We start from the raw sequence: 21898 nt of genomic DNA on the forward strand, positions 1-21898 counted from the left end.
CTAGGTTGATGGAAGGGCAGAAGTCACAGACGGAGCATGGTTGGTTCTCTGGCCACAGCCTCCTCTGCAGGCCACCACTCTCTCTGATTTAAGTCTCCAGTATTTCACTGTCATTTCCTCTTTCTCTGAGACTTTACTTCCCCACAGTCCACCCTGTCCCCCAGGCTAAGGGACTATATTAAGGCTATTCCTATAGAATCCTCCTCGCCCTTACCCCAGGACAGCCCTTAAATTGTTCATGGGCCCAGTGAGAGCTCATCCCAGAGGCAAGACCCGGTTATTTGTGATGCTTAACTGTCAAAGGTGTGTTGCTGCAGGCTGAGCTGTGGTCTTCTAAAAGATGCATACTAGTCCTAATCCTGGCACATATAAGTGACACCTGACTTAAGATGTGATTCAGGCTAAGACACGGACATGCATGGGCCTAAAATCAACAACCAATCTCCTTATGTGAAGATGAGGTGTCTAAATTGCTGGGGTAGAGTGTCAGGTGATGACAGGCAGTAGCCATACATCCAAAGACCACGGGGAAGCAGAGGACCGTGGGCAATATTCAAAACCAGAGGAGAGGCACACACATGCTCTGCCTCAGAACTCTGGAAGAAATAGCTGGGCCATGCTGCCATGTCAGACTTCTAATCACAAAGCCACCCAGTCTGGTAACTTATGTTAGTGTAGCTTCAGGATCTAAAGCTCACACATCCATGGATTATGGACCCGTCCACCTTGGTAAGAGAGCTGTAGTAAAGGATATACCACCCCTTTCTCTTTTTATGGAGCTGTAGCAGATGTGGAGATAAAAAAATATTAATAGAAAAAAATCAAACCAAGGATGAGAGCAAAGGTCCGCTCTGCAGAATGACTGTCCTGCAGCCTGAGCCTCTTAGGGGCAGTCTTCAAGTCCCCACAACTACAGAAGGGACCTTGAGGCCTTATCCAGCCAGAAGGGGCTACTGTTGACATCTCAGTGAAGAACTTGGTTCTCAGGACTGCACCCCCACGTGGTGGAAAACATCCCTCCTGAGGGGAGCAAAGGTGGTTGTTCTTTAGGCTCACATGTTCCATATAGCAGCAACTGTCGGATGCTGGAGCACACGGTTTTTGTGGATTCGGCTATCTGTTCTATAATCTGCAAAGAAGGGAAGGGCAGTATCGCAAGTCAGTTTAGCGCTTTTGAGCTGGGCCATCCACGTGCTTGCGGTAGCACATGTCATTCTCAGAGTCCCGAGTCCCTTGCTGCCTGGTCACAAATGATGAAACCATGAGGGACAATTATGAAGGACAGCCCAGAGTGGACCTCATGTTTTAATCTGTGTGTGCTTGTGTTTGGCCAGGAAAGGCTGTGTTCATGGATCCATATGTGTGTAATTACATGTTTTTTACAAGCACTGAATGGAATGATCAAGAGGCTGGTGTGGGCTGTGCCTTTTCCCCCTGCCCTCCTGCAGGCGGATACCAATCTTCAAGAGTGCCCAGTTTGGGCAGCTGTACCCCTTTCACATTGTCTTGAAAAGGGGGGTAGCCTATGCGGTGACCCTGCGATTTTGATCTGTAGACTTCTCCTAATTCTTTTGAAAGTATCCTTCTACCTCCTTTTAGGGCTGTAGCTGATTTAAAGTCAAAAACAATGAAAAGCCATTGTATTTATAGACTCCAAGCAGCCTAACGGTCTGAGAGATCCATCAGGCACCACTACCAGACTTGTGTGGTAGGTGAAAGGGGTACGAGCCAGTCCCCAGGGTGAGAGCCACGTAGGGCTTGGTGTTAGGAATAAAGAGGCACAAACATTGCGGGGCTGTCAATCACAGGGTGTGGGTTTAAAGTCACAGGTCAATATTGTTTTAAACCCTTGAAAACCAGTGTTTGCAACCAGCAAAGAAAGTCACGGTGCTTGTCCATAATATGTAAACAAATTATTTTTCTTGTCTCAGCATCCTCCTTAGGTTTTGAATGTTCCTATCTGTAGGACTTTGCAGTTTCAGGATCCACATGATCCTTCCCTTAATTGGCTCATCAAACCATGATGTCACCTTGATTTCCATAATATTTTTAATGAGCCAGAAAATTGAAGTAATTCTCCTCGCCAAAACCACTGACTCAGTTTGTGGTCCTCGCCCTTTTTGGACAGAACTCTGCCTGGGTGTCTTCTAAACACAGGCTCCTCGAGGAGCCCTGGTGCAAGACCTCTGGGCAAGTGTGGCGACTGCCATTGCCAGTGGATACAGGGGGAGAGATAGTTCCCTTGTTCGCTAGCAGCACTAGCAGGGATCCAGGAATGAGAGGAACCTAGTCCCAGGAATAAGGAAACTTGTTGCAAGTTTCTTTATCATAAGGGAATTTTCCCTGCCAGTTCTCCAGATGCCTAGCCATCCCCTACCCCCTCAGCTCTCTGACTGAAGTCCAGCGTTGCTCCTTTGCCCAGCTTACTCCCTCATTTTGAGCCCTGTAAAATTCTCATAAGAAATACAGAATTATAGGAGTGAAGAAAAGGGACCAGGATAAATGTAATCACATTTACCATCGAGCGTTTTCTCTTGGCATAGTAAAGAGAAGCAGGCGCACACCATGAATTTCAGGCTTCAAAAAATCATTTAAAAAATTCCAATCTAAATAGAAAATGAGCTCTAATTTAATAAGGCTTCGGAAAGTGGTTTGTAAGAAAGCGCCAGTCATCATCAAGTTCTGGCTGGCAGCAGCAACTGGGAAAGAGTGGGACATCCCAGCGTGTCCTCGGGCTATATATGTCTGTCCCCCACCCCCCGAAGAAAACACTCTTTGGTTTGGCATCACTCTCTCACCTGGCAACGGCTGGGCTCCTGGGGCCGCAGACTGACATGCCCTGGCAGCACCCACAGTCACTGCTGATGGCAGTAAACCAAAGCTGGGGTAGAGAGAGTCGTCCAGCTTCTCGCGCTGTGACCCACCAAGAGAAGATATAAATGTCATTGTAAAAGTTGGGTTGTTAAATTCTTTGGATCTAAGTAGTCTATTTGCTTAGTGTTGCTTGACTTCACTCAAAGGGGGGTTGGGAGGGATTTGAAGAGATTCTGAAAAAGACAACCCAAGATTAAGAACAAAAGAAATCTACAGGAGAAAGTGTGAAACCGAAAAACATCGCTGATGGCGCTTACCTCAATGGCCATCTTTCAAATGAAACAAAATGTCAGCGTTTGTCACATCTGTCTGTTCTGCATGCTTCATGCAGGGATCACGCACATGTTAAGGGTAAAGCAGTCTGTGCCAGGCACTAGTGTGGTATTCTCAGGGAGATGCTTTCCCTTCTTCCCATTGATGCCACGAGTCACCAGCCTGTGTGCCGTTCGAGAAAGTGTAGCAGTATTCTTTGGAAGTTTTTTAAACAAAACAAAACAAAACAAACACCCAAGTTTTGTAAAACTAAGCAGGCCATTGTGGAGCGGGTCCGAGGTGGGGGCCAGGGAGGGTAGACTTATATTAAAACTCTGATAGGAAGTTCTGAGCGACAAGTAAGAGGCTTAAGTACATAAAGAGCAAGGCTAAATTTGGACCAATTTCCTGTGAAATCTCTTGTGTAATATTTTCAATTTGTGCATGTTTAATGTGGTTTATTTTCCTAAGGTTCACAGTATAGGTTTTAATGTAGCCTGACTGCACACATGTGTTGAGAGGTTATACCGAGAGCCGGCTTAGACCAGTCTCCAACTGGCTGTCCCTTAGTGGAAAGCGTGGCTGCTTCCTCATGCCCTTATGGGGACAGATCATCTTGAACCTTTGTCTAACTTTTTCTGTCACCTCACTCTACCAGTCCCCACCTAGCCTTTTTGTGTGCCCAAGGATGTCACAAGAAGCTGCCTACTCCAGAGCAAGGCACTATTGTCTAAATTCTTATGAAAATGAAAAATGAAATTTATGCCTTGGCCATGCTGAACATGCACCAACAGCCCATACTTGGCCGTGGTTCTGTTGAACTTGTCCATATTGGGTTTAATGGTCTAAGGTGATGAGGACGACTAACCAGGTCTCTTCCTTAAGAGGGCGCCAGATCTCACTACAGATGGTTGTGAGCTACCATGTGGTTGCTGGGAATTGAACTCAGGATGTTTGGAAGAGTAGGCAGTGCTCTTAACTACTGAACCATCTCCCCAGTCCTAAATCCACATAGGAAGGGATAATTATACCCTTTGGGTTGAAATGGAGGTACCATCTGAGACCCTGATTTGGCCTCAGATACCCTGAGTCACACTGTGCTTCTGATGGGGCCAATCACTCTATGTGGTGATGAGGTTTTAAGTACCTTGAATACAGTAGATAGGACCTATACTCTTTCTCCATATCTGCTCCTGTGTGACCTCACATGGAGGGATTATAGCACAGATAGATATAAAAGGGTCGAAGAGAGATGTGTGCATGTTCCTAACTAAAACACTGAGAAGTCAATAGTGGCAATAATTTGTTGCCAACATCCCTTCTTACTTTCCTGTCATGAGGCTTGCTGCATGAGCATGGGTTGGGGATGATTTGCTAGAGGAAAAGTTACTCATAGGTTCTCATTGCCCCCATCTTGTCCAGGGAATCACCCTTCTGTGAGTTCATGGGAACAGCAAGCCCTGTCTTTCCAGAAGATGGTGTTTTGATTTTTGTTTTCGCTTAGCATGAAAATCTTTTCTGAGAGTGTGAAGCTAGACTTACAAGTGGTTAGTGAGTTGCTCCCAAGGCTGCTGCCTTCCTTGAGAGGAACGATGTATTTATTAGCTGATGCTGGCTCTCTTCCCACCTGCCCAGTTTCTAAGTAACTCATATGTGTCAGGAAACCAGAAGTCAAGAAATAAAACATTTACCTTACAGTCACTTTTCCTTTGAAATTCTACTACGATAATTTAAAAATATGTAGGAAAGCTTGAAGGATTACATATTTGCCACATAGATCCTGTAGTGGACATTTCGTTTGTTTTTATCATGTTTCCTATGTAGCAGGACACCAAGCCTTGTAGCTCCTTGCTGTATTTTGAAATAAGATGCATAGGGACAAGAATTAGGTCACTAGTAAAATAAAAAGCCCTGGGTTCTATCTCAGATACTAAAAAAAAAAAAAAATTAAAATAGGCTTTTCAGCCGCAGGTATCAATAGCCGCAGGTATCTAACTGCTTTAGCATGCAAACCATTAGCATTCGGTGGCTTCATAATGCTTCTGTTGTTGGATTTGACCAAGAGTGAAGTCCACCACTCTAACGGCACTTTTTCATTAAGAATACCCTTTTCCTTTCTACTCCCTCATTATCAAATAATTAATTGTACAGTTGAAAAAGGTTCAGCGAAATCCCAAGGGTAGTCTCTCTAGGTGGTGAATATTCAAATGGCTTCCCTCCTTCCTGGTGACATCAGTTCCAGGTAGAATGCACCAAGACTATGAAAGGGCCCTGGAATCTGCCTTCTCTCTCCCTTGGAGACTCTCCCTGGGCTCTACAACCATCTCCTCTCCATCTGTGTCTCTTTGGCCTGTCTGTTCTTCTTTTGCTGAGACCAAGGTAAAGGAAGACTATCTACTGGTAAACAACACTGTGCTGGCCTCAAACAACTTAAATTCACATCTAATAATTTGAAGTTTTGGAAGCTTTACATAATCACTTAGTTTCTGTCCTCTCTTCTGTTAAAATGAACATGGTATTTCCATCCAAGGTTGTGATGATGCTGAGACAATGGGTAGAATTAACTGGCCCATGGAAGAACCTGGTGGCCTTAACCATGATCCTTGTTAGGTCCCAGCTCATGGAGTGGTTAGGAGTGAGTGTATTTATGTTGTGTAGTTAATTTAGAAAGACTAACATTTTTTTTTAGGTTATCTTTTGCAAGTTAATCTTTTGGGCAGTGAATAAACATTTGAAAGGATACTGAAAATGTCTTTTCCTCCATTATTTTCATGCAAATCAGCACTGCTAAGTTGCAAAGCAAATGTCTGCTTCTACTTGTGCCCTGATGGCCAACAGGCTCTCCTACCCCGTGCCCCACTTGTGTTCCGAGGGTGCTAGCAAGAAAAGCCTAGTTCCAAAGAACGTCATGCCCGCTCCATACAGTTCTAGGTCTGTCTTTGTGGCTTGGAAGCACAAGGTTATTTGTCAATGAGGAATAAACACCATTTGTCAGGAAGCTGGGTTTAAAACTCGGCAGCCTTCTCTGCCTTGTCTCTGCTGTCTTTTCAGTAGAGGATCGCTGTATCTTTGCCAAGAACTCAAACTTTCTTTCCTGTTGAGTCTAGAAAAAAAATCCAAAGGTATCTGGCTGGGTAGGCTAGGGGTGTGAACCCTAGAGGTAAGGGTACCATGTGACCACATGTGATGTTGATGTGTTCCTGTGAAGACTATCTTCATAATTTCTCAACACTTTGTGTCTGTGACCTGGATGCTCTATGCCTGCTATACACTTATGGGGACAGCAAGTGTAGAAGCCACCCGGGAGGATTCTGTAGTTAGTAGGACAGCAATCGAGAAGCCCCAAGGGAGGATCCTGCAATTTCCAGCTGTGCTGGGTTGGTAGAGTTGAAGCAGAATGGAGTGGTGGTCCCCAAACCTACGGCCAGCACCAGCTCAGAAACTAGCCCTGAAGTCATTCTGATTCCTCAGTCCCTTTAAGTTTTTCTTATCAGATCAGGTCATCACAGAGCAGACAGACAGGTAAGTCCCTGAGACCTCTGAACCCAATTAAAGCTATACCACAAAGAAATCAAACTCATGTGGTTTGCATTTTAGAGAGCTACATTTGGTGGGCTGTGCCTGTTTTAATTCAGTAACCTAATGCGGACCATGTGAACATTTGAAACGCTTTTAACAGTTAAACCAGCTCAAATAACACAAAACCAGAGCAGCAATAAAGAATGAATTAAAGCTGATTGCAACTGTGGCCAACATATTTTTTTTTCCTCTTGCAAAGAACTCAGGGGGAATCGAATGCAGAACCCAGCAGGGGAAGAGACCTCTACCTCCATTTTCAGCTCTGAGTAAGGCAACAGGCGCTTTCACTTCTTTGATTTCTTAAGCAAATGTTTGAAACAGATTAACTTAGGAGGTGTCCTTAAATCTTGAAGGGATTTTGGATGGGAGAGCAAAAGGGGTTGAAGTCCTTTAGAGCTGAAAGCTGGCTAGGCAGTGACCCTGAAAAGCCCCAGATGCATGGGTGCCCACTCAGTGGGCAGAGGTACGGTGCTGAGGCTGCAGGGGTCAAGAGTTCAATGTTGTTGCAGAGATGGAGTAGCTTCCACGCTACAGGAGGTTCCTACGCTGCCAGGTCCTGGACTTCCCGCTTGTCTGAAGAAGAGCCGAGATAACGGTAGTAACGGTTAAAGTGCTCTATCTGTAAGATGCTGTCCTACGTATGTTCAATATGAGCTAGAAAATCTAATCACTGGTTTTCTCTGAGCCTCAGTTTTCTTATCTGTAAAGTAGGGACATTATTGTGATTTTTTTTAATCGTACAGATGAGAGGTTGCTGCTTACCCAAAGTCACACAAGTAACATGTGACAAGATCAGCAGTTCCCCCACCCCTGTGGCCTCAGCATCCAGCAGCCAATCCCAAGCTGTTGGCTATGAATACTTTCAGCAGAACCACACGTGGCTTTCTAGCAAGCCACGCCACTGGGAGACAAAGCTGTTTGCTGCTGATGAAAGAGAATAACATCAGCCCGAATCGCGAGCCTTTTATCAAGAAAGAATGGAGCATGACAATGTCCACTGCTAGGCTTTATCACTTTGTGTGTCCCTAACAGGATTTTGTGTGTCCCTCAAAGATGTCTTCAGGGAAACCCTGGGTGTGCCCTCGCCGTAAGCGGAGAAGTTTCTGTGAGTTGTTCCTGAGGAGATGCTTGCACAGGCTTCACATTTACACCCCGACCATATTTCTAGGTGCTTAAGTGAGCAGCGGCTGTGGAGGAAGCAGGGGAGCCCTGGGAGAGGAGCCCCAGGTGATAACTAACTGCCTTCCGAATTTCCCAGAATGTGCTGACTTTGTCAGAGGGCCAAGAGAGGAAGGGAGCGAGGATCCATTCATTTCAGATCCATTAGTGACAGAAAGCCTGCCAAGTGGCAAGGAGGAACACGACAGGAAGAAACCTCATTTGCAGCAGGGAGCTGAGCAGCCATGATGGACAAGTGGCAATGCTGAGCCCCTGGGTGCCAGTTCCTCCCAGACAAGTGGGAAGCCAAGCATCCTTGTCAGTCACTTTGGTAGACAATGCCAAGTTCATTGGCCTGAAATATTCCTTCAACGCTACCACTTCACGCTAAGAATGGGAATCTGCCTTGCACTTTCTGTACAGAATGAGAGGGTGTGGGTGTGACTTGCTAGAGTCTCCAAACAAAACTTAGAATTAGCAACTAGAAATGAAAACATGACATGTTGTGCTGGTTTCTGCTTCTTGACCTCAGAGACAAAGTCAGCCAGTTACAGTATCTTAGCCAGGTGACTGTTTTCACAGCTCAGCTTGGTTTCTGGGGGAGGGGGCCTGTGGATTTAAACACTTGATGAATATGATGTCTGTTCCACTTGAAGGGCAGGGAAATTGAGTTACCCCCTTCTCAACCCTGGTTTCAAGGATTACAGCCCACTTAACTCTCTTTAAGGCCTAGAAAAATACAAGCTGCCTGTCTCCTAAACATTCCTTGAGTTATTAGTCTACTTTCTGCCAGTTCTCTAGAAAAGTTTTCAAGCCCTCCTGATTTCCCCAGGCTCACTCTGGACTCATTCTTTGGCGTGCCTGGCTGCCTTTTAGAATCCCAGCTATCCAGCCAGGCTATGGGCACACCGAATGTCCAGAGCTTGTTAGGCATTCGGTAGATAATTACTGAACAGTCAGTGTGAAATGGAGCAAGGCATCATAGGATCCTGATAGACATTAAGGATAAGGATGAATTTTGTGTATTAAGTACATGTAGTGTATGTATATGTGTGCAGAGATTGACATCCGGCGTCTCCCTCAACCATTCATCCACCTTAATTTTTGAAACAGAGTCTTCCACTGAACCTGAAGTAAGACCTTATTTCAGAAGAAGAAAAGAATGAAGTAAAGAAGAAAGAAAGGAAGGAAGGGAGGATGGAAGGAAGGAAGGAAAGAAAGAAGGGAGGGAGAATGAGTGAGTGAGGGAAGGAGGGAGGGAGGGAGGAAGAAAAGAAGGAAGGAAGGAAGCGAGGGAGGGAGGAAGGAAGGAAGGAAGGAAGGAAGGAAGGAAGGAAGGAAGGAAGGAAGAAAAAGGAGAAAAACCTTCCAGAACAAGGCCCTTTATAGGACAGAACCAAATCTCTGGGCCTGTCAGCCTTTCACCCTTTATTCTTTCTCCCAATTCTGTGTTCTCCGCCACCACTGTGAATTTCTGTTTGGGAGACTATCCCAACCACTCTAGCCACTCAGGGCTCAAACGCTCTGAACTTGAGTATCATCAAGTTCAAGATCCTGAATTCCCATTGATATCCTTACATTCCATAGCTTCTCAATATATGTCCAGCATTTCTCTTTTTTTAATAATTTATTTATTCTTATTTTATGTACATTGCTGTTTTGCCTGCATGTATGTCTGTGTGTGAGAGTATCAAATCTTGGAGTTATAGACAGTTGTGAGCTGTCATGTGGGTGCTGGGAATTGAATCCCAGACCTCTGGAAAGAGCAGGCAGTGTTCTTAACTGCTGAATCATCTCTCCAGCCCCCTTCCAGCATTTCTAAACTTAGTCTTTCAGTGGCTATTTCTTAAGTTTCTCGCCCCTTGTAGTCTCAAAACCCAATGTCTATGTGCCCCTCTACGCCTACTATCTACGTATGCAGGATCCCTTAAAGCCACAGTGAGCTTATGGAGTAGGATGATACAACTTTCAAATAATCTCAGAAAGGCTGCTGTGGGACAATGCTCTTGTACCCTGTAAAGATTTGTCAGTTGTATTGGTTTAATAAAATGCTGATTGGCCAGTAGCCAGGCAAGAAATACGGGCAGGGTGACTAGAATAGAATTCTGGGAAGAGGAAAGAAAGGCTCAGTCTGTAGTCATCAACCAGACCAAGAGGAAGCAAGATGAGAATGCTTCACTGATAAAAGATACCAAGCCACGTGGCTAACACAGACAAGAATTATGGGTTAATGTAAGATGTAATAGTTTTAATAAGAAAGGCTGAGCTAAAAGGCCAACCGGTTTATAACTAATGTAGGCCTCTGTGTGTTTCTTTGGGACTGAACAGCTGTGGGACTAAGAAGAACAGAAAACCTCTGTCAACCAAAGGCCTTATTAACTTTCTTCTGTAAAACTCTAGATATAGCTCATATTACTATGAGATTTTATGGGTATCTGAATAATAACCAATCAATATCCACCACTCTCACTAAATAACATGCTCTGAGCTCAGGGATTGGGTCTAGACTTTTGTTTCTCCTCTGTTGTTTTCATAGAACTCAGTCTATAGTCCACACACAGTAGATTCATTTTGTGTGTGTGTGTGTGTGTGTGTGTGTGTGTGTGCAGGAATAAACGCATGACAAATGACCATTCATTAGCTTAATTTGAAATTGATTTTTAAAGAACTCAGTGTTTCTTTCTGCTGCTACTTCACCTCCTGTGGTGTCCCTTGATGTTTGGGAAACCCTGTTTATGTCTTATATTTGCTCAGCAAGCACCTGGCTGGGTGTCTCTACTTGCCTTAGTTACATTAGCCATACTTTGGGGGGGGGGGTAAAGAGGCCTCCCTTCTCTGCCTCCCAACCCTTCCCACCAGCATGGTCTTAATTTCAAAGCTGGTGATGAAGATTGGACGTGGAAGGGTCTGGCTTATGGCTCTTTCTGTTGGCAGCAGCAACCTTGGGAATAATTTAGAGATCACATTTCAGACCCATTTTGCACACCATCAAAGCAAAGTGGATAGGAGCTGATGCTTTTGAAATCGGAGGGCCAGCCTGGTTTTCATGACACTCCCGTTGAAGTTCCCCGGCGTCACCAGCTCAGCAGACGGATGTCACCCACCCACCTCTGGTATGGCGCTCTGGGTTCCTTGGGAAATGTGATCCCCAGTCTCACTTTCACCATGCCTACCACAGTGCCTTAAGCCAAGACCTCCTAAATCATGACATCGCAAGCCCCTCTACCCAGCAGACACAAATAGGGGGATTTCCATGTCCTGCCCCAAAGTATGACCAGAGGTCATACTTCCCTGGGAAGTATGGTACATTTTTTTTTTAAAATGAGACTTTGGGATGGGAAGCAACTGCACAGATTATGAAGAAAGATTACCCCTTCAAATTAAACATGAGGAAGGGGCACTCCTCAGAAGCCCTTTTGCTAAATATTTGGGTAGCCAAAGCTGTGAGCTCTGAGACAGGTATGGTTTTAAAGCCATTGAGGCCCTGTTTCAGACAGACTCCGACTTCACTCCTGCAAAGGGCAATGGCTAGATTGCTTTCACTGTGTTGCATCTATTAGAGGGACGGTATGATCTAAACTCAGCTTATTTCCATAACAGCACTCTAAGGTCCAGAAATGTGAGTCACAGATACTGAGAAGCAGTGGGGTGGCTGACTTTGAACATTTAATTATTGAAAGAATGTACTAGACGTGTCTCTTGCTATTTTCCTGTCCAAACAAAACAAGGTTTGGGGTTTTGTTCTTGTTTGTTTGTTTGTTTTCAATAAACAAAATCTTCTGAACTGGTGAGAGCATTAGCTGTGACCAGAGAGACCTGAGTCCAAGCCCTGGTCCTCCTAGTTATTTCCCATGTGACCTTGGACATGCTTACTGCCTCCATGCCTGGGTTACATCATCCCGAATGTGAAGTTAAATAATCAGTCTCTATAGCTGTCCTCAGAAGTAGATGAGAGACCATCTATATCTAAATGTAGCAGTGTGTCCATTATAAAGATGAGAACACATTCGTCATTTGTGTTGGTTGTATTGTTATTAGCAGATGATAGCAATTTTCTATGATAAAAATGATTTCAACTTGTTAATGACTTGGGGCTAAGACAGGCTAGCACAGCACTGCTGATTCTAACACACTGTTGAATTTGCACTGGGAGTATGCTTCCAGTTTGAGGTGCAAGCTAAAATATGTCATGTTTTCGCCTGACTGCGAGAGTGTAGTTAATGGCCAGTTAAGTCTTCTGGAGGCAAACTCAGAAATTACTGGCTCCACTCTCTTTTTGGCAGATATAGCAATGATTTTTTTTTCCTTTCCCGGCTACAAAATACATGTTGACAGGACGATCTTGGAACCCAGGGGTCAAATAACTGTGAGTCGCATGCAGGCGTCCATTGATCCTGTTACTGGTTTCCGAGAAAGCGTAGACACTTTTGCACCAGGAGCAGACACGCTCTCCGGAGCAGTCCAGGAAATGAGAAGCCCATCTTCTGGGTCTGTCTTTCTTGCAGCCATTTTCAGCTGGCTCACAGTAACTCCAAAGGATATGTCACCTCCACTGTGGTCACTACAAATAAGCCATGATAACAGTGCCCTTGGGAACTGTCTGGAGGGATTTGATTTCAGAACAAGAAAGGAATCCAGAGTCATTCAGTAGGTCTGCAGGATCTGGCCTCCGTAAGATCTTATTTGACACACATAATCCTGGAAAGAACCCAGGTCATTTTGGAGGCTCTCTGCTTTGATGCTGGACCACACTGAGGATGATGAGTAACGGATTCTCTCAGTACTGCCTGAGAAGCACACCAGCCTCTCCTTAAACACCAGAGCCTCCTGGCATTGGCCCCTAGTGAATCACAGCATAGGTGAGCCTTTGCCCTTGTGGCTGGGGGAAGGTTCCCAAACTTGGTGGGAGGCTATCAACTTAAATAGCAAACAGGTTCTTCAACGGCGACAACTTTACTTTGGAGTAGCAGAGCGCTTCTGTGGGAGTGTGTAACCCAAGGGTGTACTCAAGGAGACTGAGACAAGGGGAGTTTCAAAGGGCAAAAGGGGTGGCGTTTCATGCTTTTCATGATGCTGTCATCCATGGTCCACAGGGAGGGTGGCATCAGCTCAAGGTTAGACAGGCTGTTGTTGGGACAGTATCCTTGAAGGACTATTCCTAGTATGCAATTGTGTTGTCTTTAGCAGGGTTGTAGTTCTGGCAGGCTCTTTGTGGTAGAATTTTCTGGCTTTATTTATTAATCTACCTTTTCTGTGTTGTTGTTGTGAGGATTGGGCAGAACTGATGCCTCCTTGACTCCGACGGCTTGAACAGAGGAACAGGAGACCAGAACCGGCAGTCAAGGGACAAAAAGACCCCTCGGATTGCCTTCTTCCAGGCTTGGACACAGCCACATGTGTTCACGGGGTCTGGCTTCTGCAGAGGCAGGAGAATGATATGCGATGATACTTCTGTGGTAAACTGACTTCCCATAATAGGAAAGGGCAGCCAAGGAGCCAGAACTAAGATCCATTCATTTATGGACCTGAAACTTTAACAAGATTTCTCATGCCTGAGATGTGTGAAGATGCTCATAGCCATTCTGAGGTCTAGAAGACTCTTTTGTATTGGAAAATGATCGTTTTCCAAGCTGCCGTTCACAGCATCCTTTGACACTTGATTTCTGCATGTGTTAGACTTTTCTCAAGAATCACAACAATGTCTTGTGATGTATTAGTCTTCCTCTGAGTCCTGCATAATTAACACTGCTGAGACTATTAACTGAGTATAATATCACTCACTCCCAACCAGAAAAACTGATTGAACACCCTGTGGGCCAAAGTTCTCTACCCATCATTCTTTATTCTTTGGTTGAGTTGGCCTTGCTCAATTTATATTCCATGTGTGACCCTGGACCCCCAAAGGAAGCCTATAAAACAGGACTAGTATGTTTTCCTTACAGAGTTTGAAGAGGACTCTTAGTTTAAAGTGGGTCAGGTTATTCTTGCACTCTATATTAAAGAGCTTTAATCATTTTTAGTAAAGGAAGAACTCATATTTTGTTTTATTTTGGGTAATGTAGAGGAGGCAAAACAAGACACCACTTTCTGAAAGGGGGCTGGGTTCTCAGCTTCAGCCTGTGGAAGACCTTGATGAGGATTTTCTGGGAGACAACAAAACTTGTTTCTGTGCAGTATATTCTATGACATTAGAGACTGGCCCTTTTCTTCAAACTGTGGCAAATTGATCCATACGCTACGATTGAAGGTACAAACTTGAACTTAATTGTTTTAGCTTAATTTTCTCCCTTAAAGTTTCACTCAAGTTTATTTGAAGTATATGCAGGGTGTTGAATTAGGAGCGGCAGGGCTGCGTCCCCGGCACCCGGCCGCCCGCATGGCTAGCTTATGCCCAGAAATAATTACACGGAAACTGTATTCTTTCAAACACTGCCTGGCCCGGATAGTTCCAGTTCCTTATGGCTTGGCTCTTACATATTGTTCTAACCCATTTCTAATATTCTGTGTAGCCCACGAGCTGGCTTACCAGGGAGGATCTTAACCTGCGTCTGTCTGGAGCGGGAGAACCATGGCGACTCCTCTCTAAGCTTCTTTTTCCCAGAATTCTCTTCTGTCTACTCCGCCTACCTAATTTTCTGTCCTATGAGGGCCGAGGCAGTTTCTTTATTATTACAAGACCCACCTCCATCATTTCCCCTTTTTCCGTTTAAACAAAAAAAGAAAGGCTTTAACTTTAACATAGTAAAATTACATATAACAAAACAGTTATCAAGTAAGAATTACAGTTACAATATTTATATCTATTTTATCTCTTATCATAACTAAGGAAAACTATAACTATCTATTCATTCTTCAACTCCATCAAAGACTCCAGAAGGATATAATATTACCTATCAAACAAGAAATAAGAAAACTCTAAAAATGACAAAGACATCTCGCTGCCTGGACAGTCACCCAAAGTTCCTCTGTACCGTTGGGGCATCCATCTTCGGCCTACAGGCCCATGTTATCCAGAGACATTTCCATGAAGCAGGAAATTTCAAAGACAGTTCAGTCATTTTCTGCTGTGTCCTGCAGAATGTCTCGCAGACTCTTTCATGAATCAGGAACCCCGAAAGACCATCTCACCTTTAGGCAAGTCCAGTAGTCCTCTCTCTGTGGGTTCTGTGTCCAGTTTATGCAACAGTCCAGGCAAGAGCAGTTTCTTGCCCAAATGACTATCCAACTCCATAAGGATCCTCTTCGATGCCCATCTTCCTCTTGAAGTAGCTGGTGCTGCCAGGAGCAGACATGTCTCATTGTCATGAAAAGCCCTAAATTATTAAAACATTTAAATGCCATATTCTGTAGCCCTTGAAAGATATGAAGAATGCCTATCTAACTGAAATATATCTCTATATATCTAGAAAATCTAATTAACATGACTACAAGCTTAACTATTAGCGATGATTATCCATTAACAACCTATATTTTCTAATTATACATTACATTTTTAAATGAACTACACAATCACAATACCTTAATCAAGATCAGAAATACATATACATATAACAAAATCGACCATAAAATCCATACCAATGCAAATTATTCATATCTATATCATATCCCCCTTTAAATGTAAAAGAACATTTATAAACCATATTTGGGAACATGGGCGTAGTTTTTTCTCTCCAAACTGCTTCCTGCTGAATAGGGGCGTCGTTAATTAGGTCTTTTGTGGTATAACCTGTGTGCCAGGGTCATCTCAGTTGGCAGTTGAGCGAAGCAATTTTTGGAGGGTGTTCACAGCAACCTTTCAGGAGGGCGTGGTCTATCATACCAAATTGGAATAGAAGAAATCCACAGGGCCTGGTCCTCTGTGAAAAGAAAAGAAGACCCTCTCCAAAGCATCATATCCTTAGACCCAAATTCTGAAGTCAAGATACCTTTAGAACATATGTGTAGGTTTAGCTTAGCAGCCCATATAATGAAATGTCTCTCTGTACTTAGCTCCTTCACAGTCAAAAATTTTAAAGAAAACACAATGTACATAATCCAGAGTCTCTGTGAATTTTCCATTTTTACGTGGCTTGTTTTTGTTTATTTCTCTTAATCTATAACTATCTGTACTTCTGTACTCTGTCTCTTTAAAGACTTTACCCTTTTTCCTTTTAAGACATAAAGTTTATTCTTTATATTCTTTTTTTTTCTTTCCCAAGCCTACGTACATTTATCCAACAGTGTCTGAATCTGTTTTATTGTGAATCTGTAACTTTTTTACTATCCAGGAGCACTTTGTTTTGCGCCTTTAAATCACTAAGAGCTTAAGAATCTAAGCTGTGACATTCCTAGGTCAAAAACAGGTACTGTATGCTGGCCCCGCCCAGTCCAACATGGCGGAGCCGCTCGTGCCTCTGATCCTTGCACATTGCACCCTTAGCATGGCGGAGCTGCTTGTGCATCTGAGCTGCAGCACACAATGTCCCCTTTAAGGCACACAGCAGTCTAGTTGCCATCAAACAAATCGTAGCACTTTAATCCAAATGCTCCATTCATAAGCTCTGTCTCCCGCCGGAGCCAGACAGAGATCACAATGGCGGCACAGCCCAGAAAGCCGGCATTTTAAAACAGCCAGTTTTTTCCTGCTGCCGAGTCAGGACAATTTCTTTGCGGCACGCAACCCAGAAACAGCAAAAAGCTGTCTTAAATTCTCTCTCTCTCCTTCTTAAGCCCTCTCAGGTTTTTAAGTGGATTTAGCCCATCACGTCTGGGCGCCATCTGTTGAAATAGGAGCGGCAGGGCTGCGTCCCCGGCACCCGGCCGCCCGCATGGCTAGCTTATGCCCAGAAATAATTACACGGAAACTGTATTCTTTCAAACACTGCCTGGCCCGGATAGTTCCAGTTCCTTATGGCTAGCTCTTACATATTGTTCTAACCCATTTCTAATATTCTGTGTAGCCCACGAGCTGGCTTACCAGGGAGGATCTTAACCTGCGTCTGTCTGGAGCGGGAGAACCATGGCGACTCCTCTCTAAGCTTCTTTTTCCCAGAATTCTCTTCTGTCTACTCCGCCTACCTAATTTTCTGTCCTATGAGGGCCGAGGCAGTTTCTTTATTATTACAAGACCCACCTCCATCAGCAGGGTAAATGGGAAAAAGGGAGAGACAGACAGATTGATAGACAGGTGGACAGATAGCTACTGGAGCTAAAGAAAGAAAACCACAGTTCAGTTTCAGTTTCTCATGTTGTATGGTCACAACATAGATCATTTCTGACACCTGAGGGGTAGAGATATCCACCCCTGCTCCCCAACGCACACAGCAAACAGACATCAGCTGCCATTCTGTACAGATACTTTCTGAAGTCCCTCCCTTCCGGGGTAGTTCTCAATTCTCTCTCACACACCCATGGCATCAGGTTCCACAGGCTGAGGGCCCAGTCTTCAAGGTTATCCCTTCTCCTCGTGCCTGGTGGTTTGCCTGGGTTTCCCACCCGCCAGCTGTGAATCCCACAATCCGTTCCTTGAGTTTAGTAAATTAACCCGAGCAGGTCACAGAACTCAAGAAAACACTTGTGACACTTGCCAGATTTTTGTGAAGAGTATTATAAAATGCCGCTGAGCAGGTGAGGTACGAGGCAGCTGTCCCATGCCTGTCGCAACCTTGTCTTCGGTCTCAGTGGATACTTCATTGCATGGCACAACTGCTAATGGGCTGTCTGAGGAAACCACAAACCTTTTGCTCACACTCTTCTTGACTCTCTGTGTAACTGTCCTCTTGTAGCTTGACTCTCTGTGTAGCTGTATACCTATGTAGACATAGACAGCTATCATAAAAAGAGAGGGAGGGTTATCTCAGATTTTGTTGGTGCTTTTCTTTATCAAATATTGCTAATTATAAAAATGCAAATAGAAAACAAATAGATGCACTTGTATTTTCACTATTCTGATTAAAATTCTTTCATAAGACAGTCTAGAAATGTTAATTTTACAAGATGATATTTGCAAGCACTTTGGCCTGCTCATTACATGGCATCTAAAAAACTGGAGAAAGGAACCTTGGGACGGTCCTTTACAGACCCTTCATCGCTCAGAGACAGGAGCCCCATTTTGAAGGACAGCTGCTGGGAATGACAGCCCCAGTGTGACATACAGACAGGAGTACCTCTGCAGATTTGCCCATCCATCAATGTGCTGTCTATTCTAACTGATGAAGGAGCAACTCCGATTCTTAAAGTTTCACAACAAGCCTGGCCGTTCACTTGCTTTATGTTAGCGTGAGCTTCTTCGGAGACCATGGTGTCTTTTGAAGCAAACCTCACAGTCCAGAACACCTAATGCCAGGAAATGCCGCGCAGTGTTCTTTTGGTTTTGGTTTTGTTGTGCTGGAGTTTGGATCTGGGGCTGTAACCACAGTAACCAAGCACTTTGTGACTGAACGATGTTCCCAGCACCTACTGTATATTTTATTGAGAAACATGGTCTCATCAAGTTGTCCAAGTCTAGCTTTCAACTCCCTTTGTTCCAGGTTAGCCTTGTGTGTGCCATTCTCCTGCCTCAGTATTCTAAGTGGCTTACAGCTCTGTGCCACTCAGCCTGGCTACATAGCAATCCTTAAGAACGTTCTGTTTTCCTTCGCCAATGCCACCTGATTTTACCAGAAGTGCCCCTTCTTGTGATGTTCAAAGGAGATCAATAATCAAGTGACTAAGAGGACATATGGGGACCCGAGGAAATGGCTCTGTGGGTGAAATGCATATTGCTCAAGCATGGGGACCCAAGTTCAAATCCTCAGCACCCATCTAAAAAGCCAGATGTGGACAAGCCTATGCCTGGAAACTCAGAGCCATGAGAAATGGAGATAGAAGGATACTGGGACCTTCTGGCCACCAGCCCAGCTCCAGATCTAATGAGATCCTGTCTCAATGAAATAAACTTAAGAGATTAGAACAGGTCTCCTGGTGTCCTTCATAGGCTTCCTCACATACGTATGGGTTCATGCCTCCACCCAGACATGTGCATATGCAAAACACACGTACATACACACATACACATGAACACACACACAGTGCTGTGGCTACACAGAGAGGGTGGTGGGTACCTTGGGTCTTGTACTATAGAGTAGGAATCCCTCCTTCCCTCCTCCAGTTCTGATGCCACCCTTTACATCTCTGTGTCCTGAGGTCATCCTTTCTTCATTGTCCCTTTAGACTTTCTCAACACTCACTCCTTCCTGTGCTCTCTAGTACGTCTTAGAAGCTTGGAGAGGAAATGTCAGTAGACAGACACAAGACAGATGCACAGGGGCCATCAAGCAACACTGTGTACGCGGAATTTTCAGCATGGCTTTTCTGAATCTTTTATGGGAAAACAATGTAACAGGCAAAGACCCAGCACATTTAATTTAATTATGTGAGAACTCAGGATGGGAGGGAGAGGAGGGAAGAGGAGAAACAGCTGGCTAATGCGCCATTTATGGATGAGATCAAAGTTTTGCAGGCTGCTGGGGTGGGGGTGGGGCACTGGGAATCCAACCTAGGGCCTCATGATGCCAGGCTAGGATCCCACCACTGAGTCTACCCTTGGGTCACAGTTTCCTTTGCCTTTTGAGATACAGTCTCACAAAGTGGTCCACTTGACTTTGAACTCATTACTTGTTGCTTCAGACAGGACTTGACTAGGCAATCCTCCTGTCTCAGTATCCCAATTGGCTGGAAGACAGGTTTGAGAAAGCTTGTGTCAGGTTGACTTTCAAAGCTTCTGTCCCTACCAAACTTTAGCGTGATGGAAAGGCTTTTTTCCCTCCATGGCAAATGAAAGGGAAAGTGGGACTGTATTAGGAGTACCATTCAGGGAGTAGCAAACCCAAAGTCACGAGAACGGGAGTTATCGGAAACATTCTGAGCATATGCTAGGACCTTTCACACAAGTGCTCATTCTTTGAGGGGCTGTGAGACCCGCCCACTTCACAGATTAACAGTTCCCACAGCCGCTTTCTGTCTCGGGGCTCTGGAAATGATGCCAGTGAGTTTCATGGGTTTTTTGTTTTCTCTCTGTCCATTTTCCAATTAGACGCATCAGATCCCAAATGAGGGAACAAAAGAATCAAAGAGAGAGGATAAGTGACATTCTTAAGATAGCCATCTAGGAAGTTTTAGATCACAGTCATGTCGGTTTCTCCTGGGACAAGAGCCTCCCTCAGGCCGCTCTTCATTTCTCCTTTACCGAGATAAGAGTATGTGTATGTGGTGGGGTGAAACCAGGGCTCTATGTAGTGTATTTCTATATTTATATGTGAGTAGTTGAAAATCGGGAATTATTTAGAGACACAGAAGAAAAAAAACAGAAAATCAAGAAGGCAGGAGCAATGTGAGACAAGTAAACGAAAAGGCATTTTGGCAGCTGGGTATGTAGCACTGAAGTGCAAGGTGTTGGTCGTACAGCGTCAAGGGCCCAGGTTCCAATATGAGTCCCATAATGCAAATTCTAAACACACCGCTTGCTACATATATGGCCAGAGGCAAGGCATCATGTCCCTCCTCCGTCTCAGGTTCTTCACGTTTGCAATGGCGGCAGGAACCGAGGCAACTCCCAAGGGTATCTGTAATATACGCTAGAGTAAAGTTACCAGCTCTTGAGCCCCGCGAGCACTCCTGAACTGTGTGCTATTTTCTATGCTCTGAGGTGACAGGACTGAAGACGGCATTTTATGCATGCAAATCCTGATTGCAGTAGAGATCTTGTCTAATTAAGCAAAATAGATAAAAACTGTTCAGCCAAAAAGTGGTACACACCTTTAATCCCAGCACTTGAACAGGGAAGGCAGGAGGCTCTGAAGTTCAAGAGTAGCCTCGGCTACTTATGTAGGGAATTCCGGCCAGGGGGATAGCCTGAGACATTGTCTGATAAAACATGACACATTTGTCTATACCCACAAGAAAGTATACTAATACTCACCTTCATCAAGGAAGCTTCTTTTTTTTTTTTAACCAACAGAAACCATGACAGAAAACTACAACCCACTAAAATGCAGGGTTGTGGAACCCAGTCCCAATGGACACATCCACAAGACAAGTTCTGGACCTAAGGCTCAGGGAACATTTTAGAAGAGGAAGCTGAAAGATCTTAAGACCCAGAGGACTGGGGAGAGTGAGATTGTTTTTCCTAGTAATGTTGAAGCTACACCCATGGAGTCTCACCAACATGGCTGCCTAAGCATGAGCTGAACAAAGACAACAATAGACACACTAAAACAGACTGGGGAAAGCCCGCAAGGTCTCAACCCTACACAAAGAATTATAAACGACTAAAGAATGCTCAGAGTGCCAGGAATAATCCTCCTCTGGGAAGAGCACACCAATTGACTATTCATTCCTGAACACATACGTACAAGTAACATTACACAGATTGAGCAGGGTGTATTTAGAAAAATGCATGAATATACATATGCATATGTATGTTGGGTGTGTGAATGTGTGTGTACATGTATGTATTTAGACCAGGAAAGAGAGAAGGGTATATGGATGGGAAGGTTTGAAGGAAATAAAAGGAAGAGAAAAATGATATGATTATAACCTCGAGGCTAGAATTTTCTGAAAAGACAAAAACAATTTTTTAAAAAGACAAAAGCAGACAGCCAAAATTCTATTAAGCAACCGTAGAATTTATGGCTTCAGTTTTTCCATCTGGAAAACAATAGACTAAATAGGTACAGTCCAAAACATCACTGCGGCTAAATCACCAAATAAAAAGTCGAGACAAAAATATACTGAGGCAGGAAAAATTTGTTTGATGTTTTTACAAGTAGAAGCAAATTAGGACTTATCATGCAGAAATCATAGCTAACAAAATGTAAAATCCATAGGAAGAATCTACAATACTAAACCAATCAATATAAAGTTGGTTGTGGGCTGAAACTTTTCCCTCGATTAAGGGAAATTTTATTTCATACAACGAATTTAATCTGTGTCAGAATTCACAAACAGACTATTTAAAAACAAGCATATACTTACTAAATATCCCTCAATAGATGACTGTTTAGTCATATGTGATAAA

At 44.1% G+C, this 21898-nt stretch overlaps 1 protein-coding gene and 1 long non-coding RNA gene across 2 annotated transcripts in view; one reads left to right on the plus strand and one right to left on the minus strand.

The window, feature by feature from the left end:
• LOC126509570 (uncharacterized) overlaps positions 1-16929 on the minus strand; it is a 169467-nt gene extending 152538 nt beyond the window's left edge. Inside the window, exon 1 of the long non-coding RNA XR_007594191.1 lies at positions 15328-16929. This is a non-coding gene — a long non-coding RNA (uncharacterized lncRNA). The remainder of the gene's footprint in view (positions 1-15327) is intronic.
• Positions 1-21898, plus strand: part of Creb5 (cAMP responsive element binding protein 5) — a 392793-nt gene that overhangs the window by 168258 nt on the left and 202637 nt on the right. The window lies entirely within an intron of this gene.

This window comes from Alexandromys fortis, unplaced genomic scaffold, assembly GCF_014885135.2.
Source record: "Alexandromys fortis isolate MF-2015 unplaced genomic scaffold, M_Fortis_MF-2015_v1.1 scaffold_93, whole genome shotgun sequence".
Taxonomy (NCBI): domain Eukaryota; kingdom Metazoa; phylum Chordata; class Mammalia; order Rodentia; family Cricetidae; genus Alexandromys; species Alexandromys fortis.